The sequence below is a fragment of the Leucoraja erinacea genome, chromosome 10 (genome assembly GCF_028641065.1).
Source record: "Leucoraja erinacea ecotype New England chromosome 10, Leri_hhj_1, whole genome shotgun sequence".
Classification (NCBI taxonomy): Eukaryota; Metazoa; Chordata; class Chondrichthyes; order Rajiformes; family Rajidae; genus Leucoraja; species Leucoraja erinaceus.
The window spans coordinates 47,004,883-47,027,073 of NC_073386.1; the positions used below are offsets into that span (position 1 = coordinate 47,004,883).

Sequence of the window (22,191 nt, forward strand, 5' to 3'; positions counted from 1 at the left end):
TAATGGCTTGTGGAGAGTTTGAAAATACTTTGAAGGGTCTGTCCCACTTGGGCGACATTTTTGGCGACAGCCTGAAAAGAAGTTGCTGCGGCGTGGTCAGGACGTGACGCGCGGTGTCTCCCTGCCACCCCTGGATTTTGGAATGTTGAAAAATCTTCAGGTGTCATCTGGGTGTCTTATCATGTCTTGCGCCCTGTCACACGCTGACATATGCTGTCGTGCGGGTGACGCCCAGTGACGCGGGTATATAAAGCACCGACTTTCAAAACTTTTTTGATTATTTAGCTGAAGATAGCCAGGGGCAAAGTGGCCATAAAGAATGAAAAGTACAAAAGTACATAAATGTACAAAGTACATCTGAAATGATTTTTTTTCTAATGTGGTGAAAAAATAAAGATCTTTTTGTCTTGTTGAAGTTCATTGGAGTTGATTTAAATTGTAATTTTATTGTCAGATCTGACTATTGTTGTTGAGTAAAACTTTTGCTTAGGTATGATGTTCTTTGAAATATGCCGTTAAATATATACAATAACTTTTGTTGGTTAAACCTTTCTTGTTAAACGAATTGTTGCTTTTCAATATGATGTTATTTTTAAGCTAACGTTAAATGAACAATTTATTTCTTGATAAGTTATTGGTCCTTAGATTTATTGTAGATAAGTTCATTTTCAATGTGATTATTATACTTCGGTGTAACCTTCTTGCGCTGTGAAGGCGGGTGACGCGGAGTGTCGTGAACTGTGTCGTAGCCTATCGTAGATTGTCGTACAACTTGACGGTGTTTAGGGCGACTACGGGCGTCAATCGCAAAGTGGGACAGGCCCTTGAGAGCATTGACAATAGAGCTTCCTTTCCTCAGGCGCACCTTTTAGTCTTGCATTCAAAAGAAGTATAATATTTTCTGACAATTACAATTTTCCTTATCTAATTCTGGGCGGCAGGCATTTCTACACACGCAATGAGCTGTTCAAGTAGATAAACTGATTTTCCCAAGTGTGTGTGATGGTTGCTCAAAATACATGGTTAACATTTTGCTCTAGTTCAGAGGCTGGGCATTAGTGTCCTGGTTTTTGATTTTACATTATTATGGCTGCAAGCATCTAGTGTATAATGAATAAATGTTTCTGCACTGTTGATGGACTGGTAGTGACGTTAATTTGTGAGGAGCTGGTCTCATATGTAATACTAATTCCTCACCCAACCCCCAACCTCTCCAGCCCTGGTATATGTGCTCGATCAGCCCTATACAGTATTACATTCTTCATCCCTTTAATTAGTTTTGCTTAGACAACAGCAATAATGGTTTAGGATGGCGTGGTGTGAAGGAAATGTTGACCTTGGCGCTGTGAACAAAATAAATTTCCATCCACACAGCTGAAGCCAGAAATCTTTTGGTTAATGTATGTGCCAGGATGAGTTTTATCGCCTTCAACTAGGAGATTTCGATTAAATCGTCTACAACTAACAATCAGGTGAGCAGGGCAATATTAAAATAAAAAGGTAGAAGTATATCTCCAAATTGATTTTATTTTAAACAGCTGTGTCAGCAAAATCGACCATTAGAATGAGATGAAAGGACAAGAACTCAGAGAAAGGCCCATCTGGCATTAATGTTATAGGTGGGAATGGCCTAAAAAACAGTGCTGAACATGTTCTCATTCCAGGCATGCCAATGTACATGTATAATACACCATAACATTATACACATACCTAATCATGTACCTACCGTGCATTCAGAAAGTATTCAGACCCCTTCACTTATTCCACATTTTGTTACATTACAGCCTTATTCTAAAATTGATTAAATTCATTTTTTTAAATCATCAATCTACACACAATACCTCATAATAAAAAAGCGAAAACAGGTGTTAGAAATTGTTGCAAAGTAATTAAAAGAAAATAACTGAAATATCACATTTACACAAGTGTTCAGACCCTTTGCTATGACACTCAAAATTGAGCAGGTTCATCCTGTTTCCATTGATTTTCCTTGAGATGTTTCTACAACTTGATCGGAGTCCACAAATGGTAAATTAAATTGATTGTACATGATTTGGAAAGGCACACACCTGTCTATATAAGGTCCCGCAGTTGACAGTGCATGTCAGAGCAAAAACCAAGCCATGAAGACAAAGGAATTGTCCGTCGACCTCTGAGACAGGATTGTGTCGAGACACATATCTAGGGAAGGGTATAAAACAATTTCTGCAGCATTGCAGGTCCTGAAGAGCACAGTGGCCTCTGTCATTCTTAAATGGAAGAACTTTGAAAATACCAGGACTCTTCATAGAGCTGGCTGCCTGGCCAAACTGAGCAATCGGGGGAGAAGGGCCTTTGTCAGGGAGGTGACCAAGAACCTGATGGTCACTCTGACAGAGCTCCAGAGTTCATCTGTGGAGATGGGAGCAGCTTCCAGAAGGGCAACTATATCTGCAGCACTCCACCAATCAGACCTTTATGGTAGAGTGGCCAGACGGAAGCCACTCCTCAGTAAAAGGCACATGACAGCCCACTTGGAGTTTGTCAAAAGGCACCTAAACAAGATTCTCTGGTCTGATGAAACCAAGATTGAACTCTTTGGCCTGAATGCCAAGCGTCACGTCTGGAGGAAACAATGCACCACTCATCACCTGGCCAATACCATACCTACAGTGAAGCATAGTGGTGGCAGCATCATGCTGTGGGGATGTTTTTCAGCGGCAGGAACTGGGAGACCAGTCAGGATCAAGGGAAAGATGAATGGAGCAAAGTACAGAGAGATCCGTGATGAAAACGTGCTCCAGAGCGTTCTGGCCATCAGACTAGGGCAGAGATTCACCTTCCAACAGGACAATGACCCTACACACACAGTCAAGACAATGCAGGAGTGACTTTGTGACAAGTCTGTGAATGTCCTTGAGTAGCCCAACCAGAGCCCGGACTTGAACCCGATCGAATATCTCTGGAAGGACCTGAAAATAGCTGTGCATCGACGTTCCCCATCCAACTTGACAGAGCTTGACAGGATCTGCTGAGAAGAATGGGAGAAATTACGCAAATACAGATGTGCCAAGCTTGTAGCGTCATACCCAAGAAGACTTGAGGCTGTAATCGCTGCCAAAGCTGCCTCAACAAAGTACTGAGTAAAGGGTCTTAATACTTATGTAAATGTGATATTTCAGTTATTTCTTTTTAATTACTTTGCAAACATTTCTAAACAACTGTTTTTGTTTTTTTATTGTGGGGTATTGTGTATAGATTGATGATAAAAAAAATGAATTTAAACCATTTTAGAATAAGGCTGTAATGTAACAAAATGTGGAAAAGGTGAAGGGATCTGAATACTTTCTGTATGCACTGTTCATACTGTAAATGAATTGATTGTAATCATGTATTGTCTTTCGGCTGGCTGGTTAGCACGCAACAAAAAGCTTTTCACTGTACTTTGGTAGACGTGGCTATAAACTGAACTGAATGTGCGTTTTACCATCTGTTCTTTAGAGTCAGTGTACAGTTTTCCTCCATCGAGTAATTGCTGCACACATGACCAAAATGCTTGTTAATGCATATGTTCTAACTATTGATAAATTAACTATAAAGATAGAATAACGAATGAACTATCGTATTGCTCGAATGAAGGCAGTAATAAATCTTATTTAACTACTCATCTCTTTTGGGCAAGTGCTGTCCAGTTCCAGAGCTGGACAACTTGTGTCTGTGTCTGTGGATTTTAACTCTACACTTCTGTTTTGAGAATGTTGCCCGAACAGACTGTGACCCATAGCGCTGTGGCCATAGCGCTATGTTTAAAGCCTACAGCACCATATTTAGAACCCATAGCACTGCAGCCGACAGCTCTTTGTTTAAATTCCCACGTACTAAGCCGACAGTACTCTGTTTAAACCTTTGCACGCCAAACCGGTAGCACTGTGTGTATTACCTTTACGGGCCAAGTCTGTAGCGCTGTGGATTGCTTTACGCGCCAGTCTGCGGCTGATAGCGCTTTGTTCCCGCGGGGGGGGGGGAGGGGGACACACACCTTGCTCGGATGCAGTCCCCACCTTTGGTTATAGTTTGAATTTAGGAGCAGCGCTACAGACTTGGCCCTATTGGCCAGGACTTCCCAGCGGTTATTTCAAGAGCTGATTTATTACCTGTATAAAGGCCGGCGCCAGTAAGCCATGTTAGTTCATGTACGAGAGGATGTTCACCAACGGGCTGAGTCATGATCACCACAGCGGATGGAGGCAGAGAGAGAGCGGGAGAGAGAGAGAGAGAGAGAGAGGGTGTGCTGCTGAAATGTACACCGCGCACACCAAGACAGGTATTCTTTTTGTTCTCTCTCTTGCCAATAAATACCACGTGTTCATTTACGAGAAGATGTGTTTAAGAAAGAGCTGCAGATGCTGGAAAAATCGAAGGTAGACAAAAATGCAGGAGAAACTCAGCGGGATGAGGCAGCATCTATGGTGCTAAGGAATAGGTGGCGTTTCGGGTCGAGACCCTTCTTCAGAGGAGTTCACCGACGGGCTATCGTGATCAGCGCCGCGGATGGAGGCAGAGAGAGAGAGAGAGAGAGAGAGAGAGAGAGAGGTGCTGCTGTAACACTGGACCCTGCCAATAAAACTGATTTGTAGCTAAACAGATAAGTGAGCCTTTTTCTTTTCTGCTAGTCAGATCCTTGAACCTGTTCCCTTGTAACAGCTCCCCCTTAAGTCGATTTGGAATGAGATGAGATTAATATAAAACAATTCTCAAACCTCAACATCAAGCAGCCCAACAAACTCACAGCGAATAAAAATAAGAGATCTATCACATTATTCAATACGGAAAGGTCCTCCGTCAGAGACCATTAGATCTCTCTTCTCATTGGCTTTCCTCTAGGATACGAATGAAGATTGTCACGTTTCTAATGCCTAAAGAGTTTAAGCTATTGTTCTTGAAAGGCAAATTTATCTAATCTTTAAGTGTAGGAAGGAACTGCAGATGCTGGCTTACACCGAAGATAGGCACAAAATGCTGGAGGGTCAGGCAGCATTTGGAGAAAAAGGAGACCAAAGAAGGCTCTCGACCCAAAATGTCACCTGTTCCTTTTTTCCAGAGATGCTGCCTGACCCGCTGAACCACGCCAGCATTTTGTGTCTAATCTTAAGATGTACAGTAGTACCATTTTCTGAACATTACAACTTCTTCAGTCACATGGTTACATACAGGCCAGTGAGTATGATATGTGTATAAATATAAAACCCAGCAGACCAGCAGTCATTAATGGTGGCCTCTTTCTCCAGCAGTGTTGTTTATGAACTGGAGTAAAAACACTTCCTTTACTAGGATTACACACCCAATTCATTAAAAGGGTGGTGGCATTCAAGGGGCAAATTCCTGATGACTTGATTTCAGGAATCCACACCTTCATATTAAAGCAGATGGAACATTAATCAGGGCTCGAAATTAACGGTTGCCCGGGTGCCAATGACCACTCAAACTGCCGCCGGGCAACCTAAATGGCGAGTCATTTTGCCCGGCTTGGCAACTTGGTTTATACCGAAGATAGACACAAAAAAACTGGAGTAACTCCGCGGGTCCGGCAGCATCTCTGGAGAAAAGGAATGTGACGTTTTGTGTCGACGACGGTTGTGGGAAAGATGCTAAGTGTGGCGTGACGGAGGGTCGGAGCTAAAGACGGGCAGCGGCGGCGACGGCTCCATCTCCTCCTCCTCCCGCACCCCGCCCCGCCCGGCCTGTTAGCGGCAGCTGTTGCCACTCCGCCAACGGCGCTTTCAAAACAGACCCTTGGAGGAGGGAGGTGTCGGTCAGAGGCGGAAGTAGAGGGGGGGGGGGGGATTGGAGGAGGGAGATGAGCCAAAACACTCTCGACAGACCTGCACCGCAGTCAGGACCGATCCCGGTCTCCGGCGCTGCAATCGCTGCCGAACCGCCACTGGACCATCCCCGTCCCCGCCCGAGAGCCTCCACACGCCCGGGGATGGCCAGAGGCATTGGGAGTCAGATGGGCGCGGCGCCCCCAGCCAACGCAATGAAGCAGCGTTAAACCCAGCTCACTCTGCCTGTCCCGCCAGGTTAACCAACAGCCATGTCTGGATTGGCACAGGGCTGTAGAAAAAAGTAACAATAATTCAAACACATTCAAATAAATTGTGTGTAGGAAGGAACTGCAGATGCAGGTTTACATCGAAGATAGTCACAAAATGCTGGAATAACACAGCAGGACAGACAGCATCCCTGGAGAAAAGGAATGGGTGGTGTTTCTGAAGAGTCTGAAGAAGGGTCTCGAGCTGAAACGTCACCCATTCCTTCTCTCCAGAGATGTGTCTATCTTCAAATAAATTATATTGGGTTAATTATATGTAGGTAGTGAAGAATCAGAGTCTACAGTAATGTGCCATGTAGGTTGAACAAGTTAGGGCTTTATTCTCTGGAGCGCAGAAGGTTAAGGGGGGACTTGATAGAGGTCTTTAAAATGATGAGAGGGATAGACAGAGTTGATGTGGACAAGCTTTTCCCTTTGAGAATAGGGAAGATTCAAACAAGAGGACATGACTTCAGAATTAAGGGACAGAAGTTTAGGGGTAACATGAGGGGGAACTTCTTTACTCAGAGAGTGGTAGCGGTGTGGAATGAGCTTCCAGTGGAAGTGGTGTCGGCAGGTTCGTTGGTATAATTTAAAAATAAATTGGATAGGCATATGGATGAGAAGGGAATGGAGGGTTATGGTATGAGTGCAGGCAGGTGGGACTAAGGGAAAAAAGTTGTTCGGCACGGACTTGTAGGGCCGAGATGGCCTGTTTCCGTGCTGTAATTGTTATATGGTTATATGGTTATATAGGTGTGGACATGCGTCATGCATCTGGGTTACACCCCTCAAGCAAAGAGAATCGTTTGGAAACGTGAACTTTTTTCAATAAAAAATGCTGCCCCTTGGGAATAAACTCATTTCTCTGGTGATAAAGTCTGGAATAAGGTAAAAAGAATAATCCAGGATGTTCGTTAGAGTAGGGTTATTTATTTTTAAAAGCTTTCCCCACAGTTTTGACTTGCATCTTGCAGCTTTTACTGTCACTTCATTTGTTTTCTCCCTTTCTTTCACTTTCTCTCTCAGCAAGGTGGCTTCACAACTTGTTTATCCCCCATGGCAAAACCTGGCTTCATCCTGTTGGAGATTTTTATTTTTCCTATCCCCTACTACCCTACTCTCTTGACAATTAAAATCTAATTTATTTTCTGCCTTGTCTGTTCTGTCTTCAAACTGAATAGTTACCTCTATTTTACTTTCCATAGACGCTGCCTGACCTGCTGAGTGTCTCCACCATTTTCTGTTTTTATATTAAATTATTTCCAATAACTGCAATTTTATGCAAATTTTCTGGTTCATGACCGAATCCACTGAAGTTGCATTGGAGATTATTTTGGTAAAGATATCAAGAGATATGCTAGAAAGATCACCAGCGAACTAATCAGTTGGATTTGGATTCATGGGAGGTGGTCTTGGAGGGGAGGATGCTCCTCAAACTGCGGAGCATCCTGGACAATACAGCTCACCCCCTGCAAGACACACTGGTCAACCTGAGGAGTATCTTCAGCAACAGACTGGTCCCACCAAGATGCTGGACAGAACGCTACAGGAGATCCTACTTCCCTGTGGCTATCAAACTGTACAACTCCTCCCCCTTCTGTCGTGGGGTAGACTGACTCCCCGTCCCACCGCCTCCTCCCTCCCCCTCCCCAATCTTTGCACATCTCCAATCCTTTCCACTCATCACTTTAATTTCATGTTTCATGTATTTTGTGTTTTTATGACCTGTTGGCAGAGCAATTTCCCTTCAGTTTCTCTTGATTCGCTGTTTCGAAGTATGCCTGCAGTAAACAGTGTCTTAAAGGAAGGAGAAAATACGAGAAAAACTGACGCTCAGGTGAAATATCTTATGCTTACTTTATTTGACCTGCAATAATGTACAGAAGATAATCACACCTGAAATTATTTATTTGTGAGCAACATAAAGGGTTCTAGTTAATCGGTAGCTGTTTATAAGCCGCCAGCAACATGCAACACATTGAAGAATGGAGGTGGGGAAATTCAATGGGGATTATTTTGATAGTGATTAGTATCAAAGACAGCAAATAATGCTTGTGGTTTATAGTATATGGGCTAATTTACTAATATTATAAAGGATTTAATATCCTTGTGCTTTTGTAGTACTTTGAAAGATCAAGTCATTTTATGTACAGCATTCGAGTAAGATGGTTCCACCTGATCTGCCACTTTAATGAATTAGTTTTAGCTTCCATGTAGCCATGAGGGAGGGAAACTTGGAAAACAAGAATCTGTCTTCATATCCTCGGGTATTACATCTAATTCTGACAGAGGACAACAACTGTGCCCCGTGTTTAGCCCGAGGAGATTAAAGAGGTTAACAATTAGCCAGAGCCTCTGGTCATATTCATAATTGTTCTCTGATATTTGTGACAAAAATGTAGAATTCTATTTCTTGAAATGCCACGTAATTCTGGCAGAAATTCTCCACTCCTGACACAAGATTGGCTTTTGTAAAAACTTGATGGCAGGTAACCATGCCAACAGATCACTGATGCAACGTGAAGGACTTTTTCAATCAACTGGGTGAAGCTTTTTTTCTCTCATTCTGCAGAGATTATGATAATCACCTGCAGTACTCTCTCTTCAATAGGGTAAGGATGGAAAATACTTCAAACTAGGTCAGATGCTTTAATGTTTGGCATGGAGCCTTGGGCTGGATATGCGCTCGTTCATAACGAGATTGATATGTTCCCATTGGAATGAAGGATAACTAGAAATGAACGTTTAATATAAATGCCATAGATGGGAGTCGGCCTCTACAACAAGGCTCAGATTCACAATCTTTAGCTCCTCAGTATTGCTCATTTTAGTCATTTTAATGAGCCAACAGAATGTCACAATATTCCCTTTACATGAAGCAGGGAGTTAAGAGGGCAAGTGGCCCTTATTACATAGTGGTTGGAGTCTCAAAAAATTGTGATGTTTTGTTACTGTTGCAGACATCTTTGGTGAGACCACTCCTGCGGTACTATATGCAGGAATGAGTAGCATTGAAGGCAGTCCAAAGGAGATTCAGCAGGCTGGGATGATGGGATGGTCCATATCAACAGTAGCTAAATGGGTGGGATCTGGATCCTATCAGTTTAGAAGAATGAGGGGTGAAGTTATTGAAGCATTTAAATTCTACGTAGACTATTGGGATCCGGGACAGAGGAACAGTTGAGACTTGAGGTAGATCATTCATGATTATATTGGACTGCAGGGCAAGTGTCAGTGACCCTAGTCATTGTGGTGATTAAATGCTTTTAGAGGTTGGTTATGGTGCATACCAACTCCTACCTCAACAAGAACCTGAACCTACCACAATTTTCCTACTGCCACTATAGAACAATTGAGTATGGAATATCACTGGCTGTCTGCTCTGCACTAGACCACTTGGACAATAAAAAACACATGCGTCAGGCTGTCAGTCATAGTCTACAGCTCGTCATTCAACACGATCATCCTTTCCAACCTGGTTACCAAGCTCAGGGAATTGGGTCTCTGCGCATCCCTCTGGAACTGGATCTGGATCCTCGACTTCTTCATCACCACAATCAGTTTGAATTGGTAGCAACACTTCCTCCTCGATAACCATCAGCACTGGAGCAGCTCAAGGCTGTGTGCTCAGTCCCCTGTTCTTTTCACTCTGTACCCATGACTGTGCAGCCAGACACAGATCCAACTCCATCTTTAAATACGCCAATGACACCACTGTTGTTAGACGAGTTACGGATGATGTCAGAGTACTGGAGGGAGATCGATTGTTTGTTTTTATATATTGAAATTTTTGTTGCACATTATGATGTCTACCGAGTCCAATGTTTACATATCTGTCATTCTACTGCAAGTAAGAATTTCTTGGTTCCATTTCAGGACAAGACAATAAAGCATAAAGCACTCTAGACTCTCTCTTGACAATGGCCTACTCTTGTTCCTATTTTCTCGTGTTCTTGTATCTGTGTGAAGATATAGTCTTGTTCTTACACTGCTGTTATTTTAAAGAATTGGTTCAACTGAGTTGGTGTGTAATAATACTTCTGATAGTCCCTTGGTAATAAGGATAAAATAAGCAATATTGATGGTGATCTATTTATCTACCTTTTCATTTGCGTTTAAATTGATCTTGTGAACAAGCATTATACAACATTTCAGATAAAGCAAACTTCTTCCAAAACTCTCAGTAGCTCTGCTGCAGCTCAGTGATCTAGTTTAAACTGGTAGCAAGTTTCATGGAATGGCAGAGGAGAATTGAGAGATTATTTGGTTCAATCAGAAAAGCTGAGCACAAAATATTGTGATTGGGGATAATCTTTCAAACCAAGGTTCTGCAACTGTGAGAATATCTGAATGAAATGTGGTCCTTAATCTCGGCGCAAACAATTTGTGACATTTTTTTAAAGATGAATCTACACAACGCAAACAGAATGTGAATGAACAGAGAAATGAAATTAAACTTTCAAAGCATTTATACAAATTACATCCAATTCAGTAAGGCTTATAAACAGAATCTTCAATGATCACAGAATATTTCAAAGAAATGCATCCATACCATGTGCCTGTGTTGCAACTATTCAGTTTAGTCAAGTCAAGTCAAGTCAACGCTGTGATTGAATTTGCTTCCACCATGTTTTCAGAAGTATATTCCAAGTTGTAATAACTTGACTGTCATAAAGTGCTTACCAACCACATCACATCTCTGAGCTATGGGTTTCCAGTGACTTCCACTCTAGATTGTAATGTAATTTAATGTGACCAATCTGCAGATATTTCAAAAGTGACAGATAATCACTTCTGATGAATTTGATCAACCACATCTCTTGAAGTTTAGTTGAGTTTGGAGATAAAGCATGGAAAGCCACTTTGGCCCACCGAGCCCATGGCGATCAGCGATCCCCGCACACGAACACTAGGGATAATTTACAATTTTACCAAAGCCAATTAACCTATAAACCTCTACGTCTTTGTAGTGTGGGAGGAAACCAGAACACACGGATAAAACCCATGCGGTCATAGAAACTTCATAAGACAGCACCCATAGTCAGCATTGAACCTGGTTGTCTGGCACTGTAGGGCAGCAACTCTACCGCTGTGCCACCGTGCCGCCCTGAAATTCTTATAATTTTTATTTCAAAATATACTTTATTCGGGAAATAAATATCTCCAATACATAATCCTTACAAGACTCCATCCAACATTCTTGGAGGCAATATATACATTCAATACTGTCACAATAATGACACAAATTTCTCCCTCACCCTTGCCACTCATGTGGCCCACTGGCATGCAATCTCCTACCTTATTTTTGAGGGGTGTCTCCACTACACCCTGCCCCCCCCCCCCCCCCCCATGTCCATCAGTGGAAGGACCCTACACTGTGGTCCTCCCCCACCAAGCCTTGGCGTTGGCTGCACCGAGCTTCAGTGCGTCCCTCAGCACGTACTCCTGCAGTCTGCAGCGGGCCAGTCGGCAACATTCCCCGACGGACATCTCGCTCCGCTGGGAGTTCAACAAAGCTCGGGCAGACCAAAGAGCATCTTTCACTGAGTTGATGACCTTCCAGCAGCACTCGATGTCAGTCTCTGGGAACACAATGTTCTACACCATTGGACAGACCTTGATTAAATGTCTCATCTATAACATGGCAATTCCACTCGTGCAGCATTCCTTTGGCACTACATTGAGGTGTCAGTCGAGATAATGCATTGAAGTCTTTGGAGTGATGTAGAACCAGCGCCCTTGAGACTTGGAGAAGAAAACCAATTTTAAAAAACAACTTACTGTGATAATTAAATTTTTCTTTCAGAACTCACTGAAAACGGCCTATTTTTGGTTAAAAAAATACCGGTTATCCCTCGCAATATCACACAGCACTTTATCTTTGACGTCTAGTCATTGTTGGAAAATAGATGTTTTTGTCAGCCAATACAGCAACCTGGGACCTTTTACATCGATGTTGGATCTTGGTTTTAATGTCCCATGCAAAGAGCAGTACCTCCAACACTGCAGCACCTCCTCTTTGTTGCACTGATATGTCTGCCTATAGTTACATGCTCAATTCTTAGGAGTCTCTTGAACATAGTCTTCTGACAGGCAATCACCCGAACCACAGTTAAAAGCTTGTGGTGCTCAATATAAGTTCAGCTATTGCAGTTCATAATTTCTAACTTTTGGCTGGTAAGTGATGACAATAATTCTACTGGAGATTTTCTTGTCTGATTCTTGTCCCGGTAAGGATATAGAGCATAGAGCTGTACAGCAAGGGAACAGGCTCTTTGGCGCTCCTTGTCCATGCTGACCAATTTGGCATATTGTGCTCATTACATTTACCTGCATTTTTGCCTCTAGCCCTCTAAACCCTTGCTATCCATGTATCTATCCGAATGTCTTCTGATTGTCATAACTGTGTCCACTACCAAAGCATCCTCTGGCAGCTCATGAAAAAGTTGCTGCTGAGCTCCCTCTTAAATATCTCCACTCTCATCTTAAGCCTATGCCCTCTAGTTTTAGGATCCTCAATCCTGAGAAGAAGACTGTGAACGCTAATTTCATCCATGCCCTTCATGATTTTGTATACGTCAATAAAGTCAGCCCTCAGCTCTCTCTGCTCCAAAGAAAAAAAGTCCCAGCCTATCCAATATCTTCCTATAACTCAAGCCTGCAAGCCCAGCTAACATCCTGGTGAATCTCTTCTGCAACCTTGCTAATTTAATGACATGCTGCCTCTAGTTGAGCAACCGGAACTGCACATAGTGCTCCAAGTGTGGTCTCACCAATGTACAGCTGCATCATGATGTCCCAACTTCTGTACTCAATACCCTGCTGTGTGGACCAGAGTGCCAAACTTCCTCACCACGTTGTCATCTGACCTGTCACCTTCACAGAACCATGCATCTGAATTCCCAGATCTCTCTGTTCTGCAACATTCTTTAGGACTCCATTGATCACAGCCTGCCACTGAGAATGATTGGTTTATTGCCACTTTATACTTCGATATACCACCAGCTGTTCAATTCTCAGTCTATTGCAGTATATTATCCTTAGATCCATGCTCCCCAGCATTGTTGATCAATCTTGTGTACAGGTCTTAATCCAAAAATCTGCAATCACTAGTTCACCGTGGTGCCGTGCCTGGTTCACCCGTCATGGAGCTGGGGGTGGGAAGCTGCCGAGCCCAGCACCTGCTTGTAACTGAGGACCAGAAAACTGGAGAGGAGGGTAAAGAGAGTCAAGATGGTGGCAGTGGCGGCAGACGCAAAGAACAAGGGGCTGGTAAGAGTGACCGGGGTCTTACCTCTGGTGCCCTCAAGTCCGGCTGCGGAAGGCACTCCCGGGTACCACGGCTGAAAGGTGGCCAGGAGAGGAGAGGGATGACGGACGGGTTGCTGGCTGATGTGTGGATGTGGATCGAGGCGATGGCTGAAGGACCTGTAGCGGCCTGGTGCTCGACTGCATAGGGCACCGCTCCACGAGACTGCACGTGTCGACAGGACGCGACACAGAGCGTTGGAGCAGCGGTAGAGAATGCCTATAACTTTGCTTGGCCAGGCCAACCCTGCAACATCGCCAGGACAGCAGAAAATAGTGCCAAAACCCGGCAACTCTTATATATTGTCTCAGCGGACTATTCCAGTACACTTTGTACTTAATCTAAGATTTTGCTTATGCATAGTGATACTTTACCGAACTGTTTGCCAAATAGGAATTTCACAAAAAGAATTTCTCAGTACATATGACAATAACGAACCATTGAACCGTTATCTTTTCTACTGCAGGTTGTCCCCAGGTCAGGCCAGAGTTCTGTTCCTGCAAACTGTTTGTATCCCAAACTGTTTACGAATCAGAAATGCAGCCGCAAACCAAGTGCTGACATGGATGGAAGATGCCTGCAGCCATGTAGCAGCTGGCAAACCCATCCCGCTGGGCTCACAAATGCTCATTTCTAAGCTTTGCATATGTCAGGCCTGGGGAAGGCACGTAGTCACAACCTCAAATAACTCTATAAGTATGATTTCCCTTTCAAAAATCAACACTAGCTTTTCCTTGTACTGTCAGGATATTCTGTTATTACGTTCTTCATTATAAGTCCAGCATTTTTCCTACCACTGGGATTAGACTAACATTTTGCTGAGTTTTCTCTCAACCTCTTTTCTTAAATTGTTGTCCTTCCATCTGCCAGAATAATTCCAGAATTAAGTTCAAGTTCAAGTTCAAGCTACATTTATTGTCACATACACCAATTGGTGCAGTGAAATTTGAGTTACCATACAGCCATACGAATAAAAAAAAACACACTACACAATAGAGTTTAACATGCACATCCCCCCACAGCGGAATCAACGTTCCCACTGTGAGGGAAGGCGATAAAGTTCCGTCATCTTCCTCGTTGATCACCTGTGGTTGGAACCTTTGAGCCCTCTGCAGTCGCCACTACGGGCGGCCCGATGTTCAGGCCCTGTCGCCGGGATGATCGAACTCCGGCGTCGGAACGGAAGACCACACTCAGCGGTTTGGAGTTTCCGAATCGGCCGCTTCCTACCGGAGACCGCAGCTCCCGGAGTCCACAGGCCGAGCAGGGCGGAGATTCGGGCCGAAACCCGTCTGAAGAAGGGTTTCGGCCCGAAACGTTGCCTATTTCCTTCGCTCCATAGATGCTGCTGCACCCGCTGAGTTTCTCCAGCTTTTTTGTGTAACCAGCGGAGATTCAACACTGGTGACCCTCGGTAAAGGATCCCAGGACTCCGCGATGTTACAGTCAGCGCCGCCCGTGGCTGGAAGCTTGGCAAACCACAGCTCCATGATGTTAAAGCAGCTGGCCCAACATTCTGGAGCTCCACACGGTGATCCCCCGGTAAGGCATCGCCCACTCCGCGATGGTAATTCAGTGCTAAGTCCCTGCTGAAGCTCTGGCCGGTCTCCGGCAGGAAAGGCCAGAGCTTAATAGAACTTTAGTTGATGATTACCAGGACCCACTCTACAGCTACCTCTGATGTGAACCACTAGGTCCTTGGAATTTATCTGCTTTCAAGCTCACCAACTCCTCTAGTACATTAGTTGCTTCAGACCGTGATTCTTGCTCGATCCTTGATTCTGTAACATATCTGCTTCCGTGAAGATATTGGCAATGTAATTGCTCAATTCTTCTGCCATTTCATTAAACTTTAGCGATACAGCGTGGAAACAGGCCCTTCGGCCCACTGAGTCTGTGCCGACCAGCGTTCACCCCAGTACATTAGCACTACCCAACCCACTGGGGACGATTTACAATGTTTATCAAAGCCAATTAACCTACAAACCTGTACGTCTTTGGAGTGTGAGAGGAAACCAGAAAACCGGAGAAAAACTCGGGCGAGAAAAAGCGGAGATCACAGGCAGAACCTACCAATTCCGTACAGACAGCACATGTAATCAGGATTGAACCCGGATCTCTGGCATTGTAAAGCTGCAAATCCACTGCTGCACACTGTGCCTCCCCAATTCTCTATTATAAATTCTCCTGTCTGTATCTGCAAAAAGCCCAAATTTGCTCTCACTAGTCTTTTTCCTTATTATATATAGAAGCTCTTACACACTGATTTTATGTTATTAGCTGATCTGTTCCCATATTCTAATTTGCATTTCTTTCTCAATTTGTTGGTCTTCCTTTGCTCTTTTAAAATGCTCCCAATTCTCAGGACTATCGCTAACCCTGTAAACCTGTGCCCACTAGTAAAAAAAGGTTGCCATGGAAAAAAATCAATACTTTTTTTACTCGTAGGTTTAGTCGTAGTAGGTCGTAGTACGTCGGCATGTTAGTCGTAGGGTAGTCGAAGGTAGTCGAAGGTAGTTGAAGGTAGTTGTAGATAGTCTTCATCATAGTCGAAGGGAGGTTGAAGGAGGTCAAGGGAGGGCATCTTCACTCTCCACTATTCGGTGTCCAATTTTCCCGAAGTTAGTCATAGCTAGTCAAAGCTAGTCGAAGCTGGTCTTCAACATAGTCGAAGGAGGTCATCAACATGACATTTTTTCAAACTCTCCTAAACTCTTCTAAACTCGCCAATTAGGTCGCCCAAGTGGGACAGCCCCTTAACTCATTTACAGATGACAGCATGAAATAAGTCATTTGTGCCTCTCTCATTATACCAGCTGTTTGTATAAGCTCTCCAGCTAGATCTGCTGTTCATCCACCAAATTCTATCATTGTAGATATGTTTCCAACTATCTTTTAAATGCTATGATTATAATTTTATCCACTAAAATCCACAGTGATGCATTCCAGACCCAAACCATCTATTGTGCAAAAAAACCCACATGTCATAAGATTATGTGATAGGAGTAGAATTAGGTATTCGGCCCATCATGTCTACTCCGTTATTCAATCATGGCTGATCTATCTCTCCCTCCTAACCCCATTCTCCTGCCTTCTCCCCATAAACTCTGACACCTGTACTAATCAAGAATCTATCTATCTCTGCCTTAAAGATATCCACTGACTTGGCCTCTACAGCCTACTGTTGCAAAGAATTCCATAGATTCACCACCCTCTGACTAAAGACATTTCTCCTCATCTCCTTCCTAAACTAACGTCCTTTAATTCTGAGGCTATGACCTCGAGTTCTAGACTCTCCCATTAATGGAAACATCCTCTCCACATCCACTCTATCCAAGCCTTTCACTATTCTGTATGTTTCAATGAGGTCCCCCCTCATTCTTTTAAACTCCAGTCCAGTGCTGACAAACGCTCATCATAGGTTAACCTACTAATTCCTGGGATCATTCTTATAAACCTCCTCTGGACCCACTCCAGAGCCAGCACATCCTTCTTCTGATTTGGTGCCCAAAATTGCTCACAATATTCCAAATGCAGCCTTACCAGTGCCTTATAGAGCATTAACATTACATCCCTGTTTTTGTATACAGGCCCTCTTGAAATAAATGCTAGCATTTAGTTTGCTTTCTTTACTACCGATTCGACTTGCAGATTAACGTTTTGGTAATCCTGCACCAGCACTCCCAAATCCAGTTGCACCTCCGATTTCTGGATTCTCACCCCATTTAGAAAATAGTCTACGCCTTTATTCCTACTACCAAAATGCAGTACTTCACACTTTGCTACAGTTTATTCCATCTGCCACTTCTCAGCCCACTCTCCCAACCTGTCCAAGTCCTTCTGCAGAGCCCCTGCCTTCTCTGCACTATCTTGCTCCCCACCTGTTTTCGTGTCATGCACAAACTTTGCCACAAAGCCTTCAATCTCCTCATCCAAATCATTAATATACAACGTTTAGGATCGGTTAGGTTTGGGTTTATTATTATCACGTGTACTGAGGTACAGTGAAAAACTTTGTATCCAGTCGAATCACATAATACTATACATGAATATAATCAAGGCAAACTCAAGTACATTAGGTAGAGCAAAGAGGAAGATACAGAGTGCAGAATATGGTTCTTAATATAGTAGTAGTACATCAGTTCCATGGACAAAATCCAATGTCCTCAATGGGGTAGAAATGAGGTAAGGGGCTGTCCCACTGTGGTAACCTAATTGGCGAGCTTAGAAGAGTTTGCCCTCGACTCATACTCGCAACATGGTCGACACGAGGTCCTGGGAGGTCTTTGTAACTCTCCTTCATGCTCGAGAGTAGTCCCCGCGTACTCGAGGCCTGAGCTAGGCCACATCACATTTTTCAACATGCTGAAAAATGCCCGCGAGTAAAAAAAGTCGCCATGGAAAAAATCAATATTTTATTTACTCATGGGTTTAGACGAAGTAGGTCGTAGAAAGTCAGCATGTTATTCGTAGGTAATCGAGGGTAGTCAAAGGTAATCAAAGGTAGTTGAAGGTAGTCGAAGACAGTCTTCAACATAGTCGAAGAAGGTCGAAGGAGATCGAAGAAGATCGTCTTCACTCTCCACTATTTGGTGTCCAATTTTCCCGAAGCTAGTCGTAGCTGGTCTTCAACATAGTCGAAGGAGGTTGAAGGAGGTCTTCAACATGACATTTTTTCAAACTCTCTTAAACTCTTTTAAACTCGCCAATTAGGTCCTGAGTTGTGTAAAGAGTAGATGGAGTTGATGGGGGCAGTTCTGATTTGGGTGATGCACTGGCAACATCCACAGCTCTCTGCAATTCAATACAAACTTAGACAGAGCTGTTCCCAACCAAGTTCCGATGACACCTGACAATATGCTTTCAAAGGTGCGTCGACATTTTGTAATCTTATTTCAATCAGCTTTATTCTATGATATTTGGTTCTTGACCCATCGGTGAATGGAACCAATTTCAATCTACCCTGTCTAGATCCGTCATGATTTAAAACATCTCGGTCAGACCTCCTTGCAACTTTCTCCATTTCGTGGAGAACAAGCCCAGCTTTTCAGTCCTAATACCGGTGATACCATTCTGATGAATCTCTTCTGCACCCTCTCCAAAATCTTTATTTTTCCAAAAGAACTAAACATAATAGTCCAATTGTGGCCAGATCTTGTTTCATAAATTAATACAAAATGTAAAAAACACAGAATCTAACAATCTGAAATAAAGACAGAACATTTTAGGCAGCATCTGTGGGAGGAGGAAGAGAGTTAATATTTCAGGTTTCTTTCCATTTCCCCAGATGCTCTCTGACTCTCAGAAGCCTTTTTAGAATTTTTAGTATTTCCTGTTTTATAAAGATTAATTATGACGAGTTCAGTTCAATTTAGTTTAGTTTATAGTCACATGTACCGAAATACAGTGAAAAGCTTTTGTTGCATGCTAACCAGCCAACAGAAAGACAATACATGATTACAATTGATCCATTTACAGTGTATAGATAGAGAAGACGGAGTGGCCATGGTGCGACTCGTTCTTGATTATGCTGCTGACTATGCCGTGGCAGCGTGAGGTATAAATTGAGTCAATAGAAGGGAAGTTGGTTTGTGTGATGGGACGGGCTGCGTCCACAATTCGCTGCAATTTCTTGCAGTGTTGAATGGGGCCATTACCAAACCAAGATGTGATGCATCGTGATAAAATGTTTCCTATGGTGCATCCGTTGGTTGGTGTGCTTTCTTGGTTGTTGCTTCAATATAGGTAGTCCAGGAGAAGTGTTGGTGATATTGACTCCTAGGAATTTGAAGTTTTCAACCATGTCTAATTCGGCACCATCAATGTAAACTGGGGTTCCTTGTTCCTTTACTCCATGCTTCCATTTATAAAGTCTAGGATCCTGAATGCACTTTTACAACCTTTCTGAACCTACTCTGTTGATTTCAGCGTAAAATACGTACACACTGGGATTTCTCTGTTCTTGAAGCTTTCTTAGAATTGCACCCTTTATATCACCTCTCTTTATTCTTCCTACCAAAATATAAGATTTTAGTTTTCTCATTATTTCTCTGCCATGATCCAGTCATTCCATCAGCCTATCTCTATCTCCTTGAATTAGACATCAAAGATCACTGTGCACAAAGTTTTGTGTCATCTGCAAATTGTGCACCACATTCCGAATGATAAATATATATTAAGGAAAGCTGCAGTCCAAGTCTCAACCCTGGGGAGCTCTAAAATGTATACTTCACCCCAGTACAAAGAAAGAACCTTTCATGTGTATTCTACATTCTGTTATTAGTCATGCTCCTCGGCTCATTTTATGCCATGGCCTGCAATCACAGTGAAAACCCTATTATGGCACCTCATCAAATGGTTTTTGGATCAACCACATCAACAACCACTAGATATAGACACTAAGAACTGCAAATGTACAACACAAAATGCTGAAGTGACTCGGTGGGTCAGGCAGCATCACTGGAGGACGTGGATAGGTAAAGATTCAGGACAGGACCCGAAACATCACCTACCATGTCCTCCAGAGATACTGAATTACTTCAGCACTTTGTGTTCAACATATTTCTATCAAGGTAGCCTGACATGATTTGTCTTTAATAAATTCGAGCTGGCTTTCTGTAATCAATCTGTACTTGTCCAAGTGATGATTAATTCTTTCTAAGAGTAACGGCTTTTGAACTTTGCTCCAACTGACTGATTTATAGTTACTGACTTTATCCTTAAGCCACTGAATCTATAGATGTTTGGATAGTTATGGCCAGGTCCTCTGAGATTTCCTCCCTTATGGCTATCTGCAACCTAGGATACATCCTATTCAACCTGCGTGTTTAAATTACATCAAATGCAGAGAGCCTTCTTGTTATCTTAGTGTCATCCATCCTGAACCTCAATTTCTTTTTTTTTTCTGAAACTCCTTGGTAAATAGTTAAGTACTCATTGCCAGGGATATCACCGTAATTAGAGTGATACTGTATATATCTGTTCTGGCTGATTTATTTCCCTTTCCAAGTAAAGGTTTTTTCAAACAGTCAGTTCATTAAAAATCATATATTTAAAAAAAAGTATATTTCAAAGCTGATTGCCAGATAGTTAGCAGAAAATATAAATCCATATCCCTTGTGGTAGATTCCCACCTTAAATCTGCCAGCAGTGTATCAGAAGACTCGGTGAAATATTCAGCGCCCAGTTGAAAAGGAGGAAAATTCTACTTCAGCAGAACACCAATCACAACTTGCTGCATGTAAAGTTATTTTGCAATGTGGGCAGTTGTGCAATTGAGGAATCATGTGATAGGAGAAGAATTTGGCCATTCGGCCCATCAAGTCTACTCCACCATTCAATCATGGCTGATCTATCTCACCCTCCTAACCCCATTCTCATGCCTTCTCCACATAGCCTCTGACACCCACACTAATCAAGAATCTATCTATCTCTGTTTTAAATATATCTACAGACTTGGCCTCCACAGCCTTCTGTGGCAATTAATTTCATAGATTCAACACCCTCAGACTAAAGAAATTTACCCTCATCTCCTTCCTAAAAGAACGTCCTTTAATTCTGAGTCTCTGAGACACTCCCACTGGTGGAAACATCCTCTCCTCATCCAATCTATCCAAGCCTTTCACTATTGTGTACGTTTCAATTGGGCCTGAACTCGCTGGAGTTCAGAAGAATGAGGGGGCCTTCTTCTGAACTCCAGCGAGTACAGGCCCAATGCCATCAAATGCTCTGAATCAACTATATATAAAATGAAACCATTTGTTAACATCAACTTCTAACACTAACAATGGTTACTCAACTCAGTGAAACAGTAAATATTGACTGGGTTACAGCTTCTTCAAAAGTATTCAGGTCTTTAAAAAAATAATCAAATCATCCACTGACTTAGAAATGCGACACAAAGGCTCAGTGGCCACAGGTGTTGGGAAAGGGTGTGGCCAGCCTGGGCTTGGCCTTAGACAGGTGAAGGCTTGAGGTCTTTCATCCAGAAAGAGCAGGCCAGGCCTGCTTGACATCACATCCAAATAATAGCATACATTCAGTGCTGTGGTGGCCTAGCAGTCTAGTTTAGGATCCTCAATACTGGAAACTACAAACCTCTGACTCGCAGGCAGGCGTGACTCCAACTCAGTCGCAACTAACGCAGGAGTAAAGATCACAAATACTAACCTCGCTATGTCTCATGAGATGTATCTGCCCTTTTCAGCTTCTAGAGGGTTGACTTTAGAGATTCGGTTCCTTCAGGCTGATTCTTGATTAAAAAATAATCAAATCCATTTTCAAACTAAGGAAGTCTCTTCTGCGGCAGCATGTGTTATTATTCGTGCATCTGAAGTTTTCTGAAATCCAGCTCTTGGATGTAACGTGGCCACCAAAATGGTAATATTTGCACCATGTGACTTGGGCTGTTGCACATGACTGAGAAATGCTACACAACTCAAGGCTGTTAGTCAGTGGCCAGGTGTGGGAGGGGTTGGAGCCTGGGCTAGCTTTACATGACTGAACTTTGAGGGTGGGGAGGATGAAAGATTTCTCATTAATTTCCCATTTCAATGAAACACAAGCATTTTTAAAACTACAGAGACATTGATTTTCTGTGCTGTCACCTGCAGGCTGTAACACTTGCTTCCATGTCAAACCACTCACGATAAATGCTGTTCAGGAAAATCACCCCTGAGAATCCCTGAGACACCTTGGGATTTTACAAGTGACTTGGGAAAGTAAATAGAAACCACCTTCCAGCTGAACTGGAAACCAGTGTCTATTTCACAAAATCCAATTCTTATTGAAACTTCTCCAAACTGTAGGC

The 22,191-nt window shown here is 43.0% G+C and overlaps 1 protein-coding gene and 1 long non-coding RNA gene across 4 annotated transcripts in view; one reads left to right on the top strand and one right to left on the bottom strand.

Moving 5' to 3' along the window:
* Positions 1–22,191, top strand: part of nmnat2 (nicotinamide nucleotide adenylyltransferase 2) — a 261,995-nt gene that overhangs the window by 164,488 nt on the left and 75,316 nt on the right. The window lies entirely within an intron of this gene.
* Positions 1,512–21,744, bottom strand: LOC129701132 (uncharacterized). The gene is made up of 2 exons (XR_008724159.1): positions 21,552–21,744; positions 1,512–3,007 (listed from the first exon to the last, which is right to left on the bottom strand). It is a non-coding gene; the product is annotated as an uncharacterized LOC129701132 (long non-coding RNA).